Genomic DNA, 7051 nt, shown 5'->3' with positions numbered 1-7051 from the left:
CGGCCAGGGCCAAGGACCGGCTTCCACACTCACTGGGTTAAGCCAGCCCTACCTGGAGTGTTGAGGGCAAGGGGAACTAGCCAGAACATAGCTGTAAGGAAGCAAAAGGTGTTTTACTAACTAACACAAAGAGGCTCCGGGACACGCCCGAAGAGCAGGGTGTGTTCCAGGATATGGTTTAAGAGCAAAGGTTAGTCAGGCAGATAGCCATCTGGACAGTCACTAGGGAGGGAAATTTTGCCCCTGTGCACGAGCTCAACTGACCAATCAGGTAAAGGAGCACGAGCCAGTGCAGCCCCTGTGCACAAGCTCAACTGACCAATCAAGTAAAGGAGCACGAGCCAGTGCACGAGTTAACTCACCAATAATCAGTAACCCTATTGTGCCCCTGAGCCAACCGCTAACCGCCACATCTGCTTCTGTATCCAGCTTGCTTGCGCGCCTCCATAAAACCCTAAGCCTGTAAGCGTTTGGCGTGACTCTCATCTGCAGCCCTTGCGGGCACCATGTCTCCGGACACTTTGGAGAGTTCGCCCCTGCGCAGGTTAAACTTGGCCAATAAAGTAACATCTTTGGAACCCCGAAAGTCTCCGACATTTGTTCTCGCAGTTGGTGAATGCAACATGGAGAACTTTCAGCTGCTGTTGTTAGGGGACTCGGGTCTCCCTGGCTACTGGTTGGAGGCCTCAGTGTTCCACCTCACAGGGCAGCTGGACTCCTCCAGAGCAGGTTAACTGCATGAGAGCAGGCAGGAAGCTGCATTCTGTCTTGTGGCCCCCGAACTTCCCCTTTTTCCTGTTTGTTACAAACTAGGCACTAAGTCCCACCGGCACCCAAGGAGAAGGGCATTAGTCTCCACCTTTTAAAGGGAGTATTGAGGAATTTATGGACATGTTTTTAATCTACACTGATGAAGCCTACAGCCCTGGAGATTTCAGGGCACCATCTAGTAATTACAAAGGGGAGCCAGTTTTCAGAAAGATGTAAAGAAACCCAGCCCATGGTGCCACTGGAAAGATGCTCGACTAACCCAGTCCTGAACTGGGCCTTCTTCGAGATGCTCCAGGTACATGAGCCAATGGGTCCTCTTTCTACTTTCCGCCAGTTGTGTTGGGAGTTCTTTTTCTTTTTCTTCTTTTCCTGTTTCTTCTTTTTTGGGGGGAGGGGCGGTTCTGCTGCTTGAAATCAAACGTCTCCTGTCTCCTTGCAGAAATAAAGAAAATGGCAGCTCTCTGTTCTGTCCTTTTTCGTTTCTTACCCCTTGCAGTGCCAGTCACACAGTCTCCATGCTTCATGGCCACATCTCACAAAATTGAGGAAATCGAAGACCTCCTGCTCACAGCCAGGTGAAACGATGCCAAATCCATCAAGATCAATAAAAGTGAGGACAATGTGAGGTTTAAAGCCCAGTGTAGCAGACACCTTTATACCTTGGTCATCACAGACAAAGAGGAGGTGGAGAAACTGAAGCAGTCCCGTCCCCCTGGTTTGTCAGTGAAGGAGCTGAAATAAACCAGACACTGATCTATATTAAAATGTTAAAGATTAAAAGAAAAAAAAAAAGAAGAAGATGGCAGAGTCACTTGGTGCAGTCACCACAGCATATTATGAGGGCGATCCCACCCATTTCCGGGCGGGGTTGGGGGACCAGGACACTGGCCACCCAGTCAGTGGGCTGCTGCACAAGAGGGCCAGTGGGCCCTTACCTGAGTGACGGTCAGCCTGGGAGTGCTGTCCATCTGATGAGACCCAGTTTAGAAGAAACTCCAGGATGCTCACAGATTTGACATTTTCTCATTTCATTTCCCAGACAGGATGCTTATATATAGATTTTCTGGACCAAAAGCAGATCCCAGAGAGCCATTAGTTGGGCCCCAGCAACAAGACAGGATCTGTGCAATCAGATCTTGGTGGATCCTGCATCCTCCAAACTCCAAAAGGCTGTTCTGGGTGTGCCTCCCTACGCTTTTGGCCTCCAACTCAGTTAAACGCCTGCGTGTGGTGGGGAAACTGCACCCAATGTTGTGTCTGATGGATATGTGACTGTGTTTCATATCCACTGCTTACCAGCTCTGGGGCCCTGTGAAAAGGCTCAGTTCCCTCATCCACTCATGGAAACTTCAGTACGCACCTCGCTGGCCTATGACAAGAAGTGATAAAATCATATATGCCTTTCTTATAAATAGGTACATATGTACCTCATAATTTTTCTCCTTTTCTCTCTGTTCCTGTCATTTCACCCTCTCAAAGGTGATAGGGAGTTAGGACTCACCCTCACCAACCCCTTCTCGATGGGACTCTAAATTCTCTGACGGGAAGGGCTGGATGAGTGATCGGGTAGGCTGACCTCATCTTGGCTTTCGGGATGGTTGGTCAGTGCCAACAAAGCCTGTGCTCTCTCCCCCATGCCCACCTCCTGTGTTTGTAACTACCCTGCTGTTCTCAGGAAGGAGGTCGCACACGTTTAGAGCCATCTAAAATGGTGTTTGTGACGGAGGAGGTGATACTGACTGGGATCAGATTTGGATGGATAAACAGGAAATCCAAATCACAGGACTACCCAAGATAGGAGCCTATTCTATCTCACGTGAAAGGAGCAAGAACTGGGCAGTCCAGGGCGACTGGGTCAGTCCTGTGGAAAACTTAGGCTCCGCCTTCCTGCTGCATGCAGGCTACAGTTGGTTTGCCTATCTCAAGCCACGCTGTCAAGATGCTGTGTAAGCCCTAACCATGCTGCTGACCAGAAGGAAGAGGAACAAAAGAAGACAACAGGGGCCTACCTGTTGAGTCAGGTCCATTGAAGCAGCCTACCTCTCGGTCCCACACAAATCCAACTACAACTCCGTGGCCAGCGCCTAACACATACTTGCAGCTAATGATAAGGAGGCTGGGAAATGCAGTTTCTATTTGGTGGCAACAGGCCCAGCTAGCAGTCTCGACCATAGTAAGTTAGGATAAGTAAGGAGAGAATGGGAAGGAAGCCTGGCTCCTCCATCCAAGAATAAAGCTGAGAATCTCACCCTAACATCTGAGTCCACTGCTCAACTCACTGCAGAATTTGCAAGAGGCAGGAAGGTGCCTGGAACCTCTGAAGCCCTGGCACAGTGCCTGGCACAGAACAGATAACCAGAGCTTTCGTTCCCATAGTAGACACGTTGTGGGGTGATTCCCTGTCTCACGACAACCCCCTCTTCTCTGAGAAAGGCTCGAAAACACAGAGGTGGGTCCCAAGTAATCCTCCCCTCTGGCCACCGATGACAGTTCTACTTGAATGTCAATTGACCCCGACTGGGCCATTTGCGGTCCCTTCCAGGATCTTCAATGTTCATGTGAGGAAAGGGCAACAACCCTTCTCTGGTGGCCAAGTGGTGAGGTGCATAACTGTGTCCTGTCCCCCCAGAGGGAGGGAGCCAACAGAGAAAAAGAAACCAGGGAAGCCTAAGAGAAGAGCCCAGAGCAAAAGGTCATGGCCACCTCATTCCTATCCCCAAGCCCCAGAGGTCCAGCTACAACTCAGTCCTTCTGGGACCTCACCCCTGTCCCCATCACCCATCTTGTCACTGCCGTCAAGAACTATGACTACTCCCGCTGCCTGTCCCTCTCCAGTAGGGAAGAGCTTCTGTGTTTATAACACATTTCATTAAATAATAGTACTTGTCAGGATTCTTTTGGTAGCAAGTGGCAGAAATCCAGCTCAAATTGGCTTAAACAAAAATAAATACATGAGTTTTTAAAATCCTTTGACATAAATAGGAAGGTCAGGGCGAAGCTGGTGACCTAATGGCGTTCCAGGGCTTGCGTGCTCTCCCTGCAGCTCTCCCTGTCTCCTGATTCTTCTTTCTCCCCGATTGGCTCTGTCCTCCTGCAGCCACCTGCACATGGCAAGAGAGATGCCTGGGCAGCTCTCCCTTCCAGAGGTAGGCAGACCCGCTCTCGGACGCCCACAGACCTCTGATTGGCCAGCCTGGTCACATGTCCCCCTTCAGTCCACTCACAGTGTACAGAGTCACTATGCTAGGACCCATAGGCAGGCCTGTGTCACCACCCAGCCTTTCTCAGCCAGGGACCAGCTGCCTCTGTGGTTGATGGAGCCTCTGGAACCACACAATATGGGGAAAGTCAGTCTCTAAAAGCAGGGAGGTGCTTGGCAGACCACAGACATAAAAACAGTTTTGCCTTGTAAAACAAGCAAAGACTTTGGAGCCAAGTGGGCAGGAGTTCGAATCCTGGGCCAACCACTGAGTGGTCCTATAGCCCTGAGGGAACTACTTAATTTTTAATTTTTCATCTTTAAAATAGGGATAATCATACTTGCCTTTCTGGATTATTACAGAATAACAAAGCACTTAGAAGATTGCTAGATTGTCAAAGTAGCCCATCTAACTTCACTGCATTTGGTATTACCCCACGACCCTCTTGTGACTTAGTTCAGGGCATGGACATCATGTATGAAACATATGTGGTTTTTGTTTTACTGGCTGTGACATGTTGACACTAAGTCCAACCACACCCCTACCCCTACCCCAACCCCATTCCTTCCTCAATGAGTTTATTCTATGTTCTCATCCCACCTGACTCTTAACAGTTTAAACAGTCTGGGTTGGGGCACGGGAAGGACCTGGAGATGGTTGGAGAGAAGCCAACCCTGGAGAGAGGCCTCAAGGTTGTGGCATCCCTGAGCTTGAAGAGCAGACTGTGACTCTGAAAACTGTTTTACTGCTATTAAGCTAACACTAAATTCCTTTTGCTCTTCATTGCTCTTTTCTTTTTTTTTTTCCAGGGGGGCAAGAGAAGAGGACTGGGAGAGGTCATGTGGCCATTTGAGACCTTCCTCCCCTCAATACCCAGGGTTTATAAAGCCTGAGTGCTCGGCCCGAGAGGAAAGGAGACCCTGCTCCAGACACTGTTTCTTATAGTGGATCCCAGGCTGTTTGGCCAGAGAGAGTGAAATGAAGGGAAAATGGGATGGAGTTGACAGAATTTCTGGGGCAGGAGTAAACAGGGTGGCAGAGGGGAGAAGAGAGGACCTGGAAGCCGAGAGCCCCAAATCTTCAGCGGAGGAGTGTTCCCAGTTGGGGAGGCCCTGCAAAGGGCACCTCTGAGGGCTGGCCGCAGGCCCCACCTACCACAGCCCTCCTGTAAGAACCTGGTCCTCTGGGGCTGGACTTCCCATGGGGTGAGCCCAAGTCCCAGCCCTGTTCTTCACTCAGCTACCCTGTGGGCCTCTCTCTGATCCCATAAGATTACATGACTCCTTGCTGATGCAAGCAAGAGAGTTTTTATAAAAGTTTATTTGACCAAAACTGATGACACAGCCGGAGAGCAGGATCTCAAATGCTCTAGAGAACAACGGTTTTACAGTTTCTTTTATTTTTTTTAAACATTTTTCATTGTTAACCTCAGAGAGAGAGACATCAATTTGTTGTTCCACTTATTTATGCACTCCTTGGTTGCTTCTTGTATGTGCACTGAACGGAGACCGAACCCACCACCTTGGGGAGAGGGGACAACGCTTTCACCAACTGAGCTCCCCAGGCAGGGCTGCAGTTTCTTTGACACATTTGGAATCAAGGAGGGAACAGACAGAAGATTATATGAAGGTGGGTGGGGAGTCCTTAAGACTTGAGAAGAAGGGACATTAAAAGTGGTTGCATACGAGAAGGAGGGGGTCTGAAAAGAGGCATTTCAAAGGTGTGTTAAGACTTCTGCCAAGATGGAGGCATAGGTGGAAACACTGTGCCTTCTCCCACAACCAAGTTTGAATACAACAAAGGTTTGGAGAACAATGACACAGCCAAAGAACAGAAAATTGAATTATACGGAAGTCCAACAACAACGAACAGTTCAACCGGGACTGGTTTGTGGGACTGGTTTGCGGGACTGGTAAGAGGGGCGGAGCCAGCAGCAGAGCAGGGTTGGGCAGCAAAGCTCCCCCGACCCAGGTACGGACCCTGTTGGGGTGCAGAACACACTGACCCCAGTCGCACATTCTTGCACAGTGAGATGGACCGCGCAGGCCCCAGCAGGCGAACCCAGTGGCAGAGGGCTGACGGCAGTGGCACATTCGAGTGCAGTGGGATGAAACGCGAGGGCCCCGGTGACAGTGGCAGCTGCAGCTGCAGTGGCAGGAGGTGGCAGACGAGACCGCCATTGCTCCTCTTTGACCTGGCCCTCACATACAGCGTCACAACCCAGCGACTGGGTCGCCCGGCCCTGGTCAACACCTAGGGCTCTGCTCCTCATATGTAACAGGCACGAACAGTCCAAAATATGGCTCAAGAAGAACTCAAAGCCCCAGAGCCTGTAACTCTAAGTGACCAGGAAATAGCGAACCTCTCAGATACACAATTCAAGACACTGGTGATCAGGATGCTCACAGAACTGGTTGATTTTAGCCACAAATTAGAGGAACAAATGAAGGCTAAACTAATTGAAATGAAGGGAAATTACACAGGAAACCAATAGTGATGGAAAGGAAACAGGGACTCAAATCAAAGGGGTGGACCAGAAGGAAGAAAGAAATGGCCAAACAGGAAAAAGTGAAGTTACAAGAATTCAAAAAAAATGAGGAGAGGCTTAGGAACCTCCAGGACATCTTTAAATGTTCCAACATCCGAATTATAGGGGTACCAGGAGGGGAAAAGAAATAGCCATGAGTGGAAAATTTATTTGAACAAATAATACAGGAGAACTTCCCCAGTCTGGCAAAGGAAATAGATTTCCAGGAAATCCAGGAAGCTCAGAGAGTCCCAAAGAAGTTGGACCCAAGAAGAAACACACCAAGGCACATCATCATTACATTAGCCAAGATGAAAATGAAGGAGAGAATCCTAGAAGCAGCAAGAGATAAGGGGACAGTCACCCACAAAGGAGTGCCCATCAGACTGTCAGTGGATTTCTCAAAAGAGACCTTACAGGCAAGGAGGAGCTGGAAAGAAGTATTCCAAGTCATGAAATCCAAAGACCTACATCCAAGACTGCTCTATCCAGCAAAGCTTTCATTTAGAATGGAAGGGCAGATAAAGTGATTCTCAGATAAGATCAAATTCAA

At 49.3% G+C, this 7051-nt stretch overlaps 1 pseudogene; it reads left to right on the top strand.

The window, feature by feature from the left end:
* The first annotated feature begins 623 nt into the window (after window positions 1-623).
* On the top strand, window positions 624-1512 carry LOC118987678 (60S ribosomal protein L38-like; annotated as a pseudogene).
* Window positions 1513-7051: the final 5539 nt, after the last annotated feature.

This window comes from Sturnira hondurensis, unplaced genomic scaffold (assembly GCF_014824575.4).
Source record: "Sturnira hondurensis isolate 20B ecotype Veracruz unplaced genomic scaffold, ASM1482457v3 Scaffold0005329, whole genome shotgun sequence".
Lineage (NCBI taxonomy): Eukaryota > Metazoa > Chordata > Mammalia > Chiroptera > Phyllostomidae > Sturnira > Sturnira hondurensis.
The sequence above is the reverse complement of the archived record's forward strand: the minus strand, read 5'-3'. Positions and strand labels throughout refer to the sequence as shown.